At 43.9% G+C, this 3707-nt stretch overlaps 1 pseudogene; it reads left to right on the plus strand.

The window, feature by feature from the left end:
- The first annotated feature begins 619 nt into the window (after positions 1 to 619).
- On the plus strand, positions 620 to 1910 carry LOC143383216 (aldo-keto reductase family 1 member B10 pseudogene; annotated as a pseudogene).
- The last annotated feature ends 1797 nt before the right edge of the window (positions 1911 to 3707 follow it).

Here is a 3707-nt window from a genome sequence, read left to right on the forward strand (position 1 = left end):
TTTGTTGTTTAATGCTTCTTTTCTTATTTTTCCTTGAAGTACTGGGGATTGAACTCCAGATCTTACACATACAAGGCAAGCACCCTACCCTGCCCTGAGCTGCATCCCCAGTCCTTTCTAAAATTTTATTTTGAGACAGGGTCTCACTAAATTTCTTAGGCTAGCCTTGAACTTGTGATCCTCCTGCCTCAGCCTCCTAAGTACCTGGGACAACAGGCATGTTGTTTATATAACACTTCTTAGATTTTTTTTTTTTTGGTGGGGGGGATACCAGGGATTGAACTCAGGAGCACTCAACCACTGAGCCCCATCCCTAGCCCTATTTTCTATTTTAATTAGAGACAGGATCTCTCTAAGTTGCTTAGCACTCCCCTTTTTTTGAGGCTGACTTTGAACTCATGATCCTCCTGCCTCAGCCTCCAGAGCCACTAGGATTACAGAGCTCTTAGTAGATTCTTTTTAATAAGTGGGCATACACATACTTGGGGGAAAAAAGAAAACGAAACCAACCAACTGTCATCTGTCCTTTTCCAGCCTATCTCATGAGTTGTGAACTGTTACCCAAATGCTTTCACACAGTCTTCTAGGATGTTTTCTCAGAACCATTTCTGCACCAACCATGGCCATCCATGTGGAGGCCAGCACCATAGCCCAGATATCCATTTTGGGTCTGAGCACCTGGAAGTCTCCCAAGGAGAAGTCAAAGAAGCTATGAAGGTAGCCATTGATGCCATTAATTCAGGACATTGCCACATGAGACTGTACCTGTGTCTATTAGAACAAGAATGAGGTAAGAAGAGAAGGTGGCAATGCAGAAGGACCTTGTTACTGTTTTGCACTTTTTTTTTTGGGGGGGGGGGTAGGGGTACCAGGGATGATTGAACCCAGAGGCTCTTAATCACTGAGTTACATCCCCAACCTTTTTGTTTTTTATTTTGAGACAGGGTCTCAGTGAATTGCTGAGGCTGCTTTGAACTTTCTGTCCTCCTGCCTCAGCCTCCCAAGCCACTGGGATTACAGGAGTGAGCCACTGTGCCCACCTGTGGTGCACCTTCTTTGAAAGGAGCCTTCGGAAGGAAGCCTATCAGAAGACCCTCAAAGAAAAAAGACCTTAGAGGATCTGAAACTAGACTGTCTGGACACCTATTTTTATTCACTGGCCACAAGGACTTCAGTCTGGGAAGGAGTCATTCCCCGAAGACGATAAAGGCAACAGCCTCCAGTAAATCAGCATTCTTGGATGCCTGGGAGGTCATGGAGGAGCTGGTGGGCACGGGGTTGATGAAAGCCCTTGGCATTTCCAACTTCAACCACTTCCCAGATTGAAAGGATCTTGAACTCAAATATAAACCAGGGACTAATCAAGTCAAATGTCACCTGTACCTCCCCCAGAAGAAAATGATCCAGTACCACTTCAAGGGCATCTCTGTCACAGCCTACAGCCCCCTGGGATCTCCAGATAGACCTTAGGCCAAGCCAGAAGACCCTTCACTCCAGGAGGACCCCAAGATTAAGGAGACTGCTGTAAAGCACACACACAAAAAAATCCCCAGGCCAGGGCTGGGGCTGGGGCTCAGCGGCAGAGCGCTTGCCTAGCATGTGTGAGGCACTGGGTTTGATGCTCAGCATCACATAAAAATAAACAAATAAAATACAGGTATTCTGTCCATCTACAACTACAAAAAAAAATAATTTTTTAAAAATCCTCAGCCCAGGTTCTGATCCAGTTTCAGATCCAGAGGAACATGGTGGTGATCCCCAACATCTATGCTTGGTCAAGAACTTGCAGGTCTTTAACTTCTGATTGAATGATGAGAGGGTGAGCCAGCCTCATCTTCAACAGAAACCGACGGACCTGTGTTCTGACTGATGCCTCATTTGATAGAATATCCTCTGAGGCCAAATACTGAAGTTGAATCTCCTGATATTACCTGGGGGACTCTTCCTCTTTACTGAAGTGGAACTCTCCCCAGGTCCTGTCTTAACCAAGCTTGTATGAAATTGTACTGTGTCTGACCTTGTAAATCAGAATCTAAGCAAGTTTTGGATTTTTTTAATTGGTGCATTATAATTATACATGGTGAGATTCACTATGCCCTAATCTTGCATGGCATGTAATATAACTTCATCTCCTTCCCGTTCCTTGCCCTCCTCCCTCCCCCTAGGCGAGGTTTTATTCAGATCCATATGTTGAAACAGGATGATACTATCACAGGAAAGTATGACTCAGTTGAGCAAATGACAGTTTCTTCCACTTACTTGAGTTAACCAAATGTTTGCTAAACAGTAGGAACTCTGCTAACACTGAGGATGCAAAGAATCAAAAATAATAAAATTTTTAAAAAAAATTTTTAAGGGCTGGGGTTGTAGCTCAGAGGTAGAGCACTTGCCTAGCGTGCATGAGGCACTGGGTTCAATCCTCAGCACCACATAAAAATAAAATAAAGATATTGTGTCCACCTATAACTAAAAAATATTTTTTCCTTGAAACTGGGGGGTCGAACCCAGGGCTTTGTGAATGCAAGGCAGATGCCTTGCCACTGAGCTACATCCCAGCCCTAAAACATAAATTAAAAAAAAAAAAAACAACCTGGCACAGTGGTGAACATCTGTAATGTGTATGGTGAAGCCCTTGGTTCTATCCCCAGCACATGCGCGTGCACACACACACACAAAAAAAAAAAAAAAAAAAATTTAAATGACAAAAGCAAATGAAATTGTAAGAAGAACATTGTCCTCTTCCCTGCATGGGAGGAGCTAGAGGAGCTCACTGTGCAGTCCTTGTGATTGTGTGAAGTAAAGTGAGGCCAGGAGGAGAAATGTCCTGTGTATGTGGCCTCAGCCTCTAAAAGAGCCGTACCCAGGCCCAGTGAGAGAAGCCAGCTGCGCTGAAGACAGGACTGGCCTCTGGTTTATCCTCCCAGCCCCTGCTGCTATCCTTAATGTCCCCCAAGGGTCCTGTGTTAAAGGCTTAGTCCCCAGGGTGGAGCTATTAGGAGATGAAGAGGACCTTGAGAAGAAGGAGCCTGTAGGAGGCTCTAAGGTCGTTGGGGTGTGTACCTGAGGACTGTGGGCCGGCTCCTACCTCTCTCTTTTTGCTTCATGGCCATAAGGTGATCAGGTTACTCAGACACACACTCCTGTCATTGCCATCTGGCACCCCATCAGAGACCTAAAGCAGTATGCGTCTGCCCAATCATGGAGTGAAGACTTTGAAACCATGAGCCAAAATAAACCTTTTCTCTTTATAGAAGGATTATCTCAACAGACACTTAACAGAAGAAGAAATACAATCCATCAACAAACATGTGAAAAAGTGTTCATCACTTCTAGCAATTAGAGAATGCAAATCAAAACTGCTCTAAGATTTCATCTCACTCCTGGCAGAATGGCAATTATCAAATATATAAGCAAAAGAAAATGGGGTGTATATAGTCAATGGAATATTACTCAGCTTTAAAAAAGAATGAAATTATGGCATTTGCCAGTAAATCAATGGAATCAGAGAATATCATACTAAGCAAAATAAGCTTATAATCCCCCAAAACCTGTTAAGGTCTGTAAACAAGTCAGATTGGCACCTGTTATTTTGCCAGAGAAATGTTAGAGTCTGTAAACAAGTCTGGATGGCGCCTGGCCAAATGCCAGAGGGAGTGGTTTGTAAAGTAACAAAAGCAAGCCATTAAGTGTGGAGATTCCTTATTGGT

Source organism: Callospermophilus lateralis, chromosome 18 (assembly GCF_048772815.1).
Source record: "Callospermophilus lateralis isolate mCalLat2 chromosome 18, mCalLat2.hap1, whole genome shotgun sequence".
Classification (NCBI taxonomy): Eukaryota; Metazoa; Chordata; class Mammalia; order Rodentia; family Sciuridae; genus Callospermophilus; species Callospermophilus lateralis.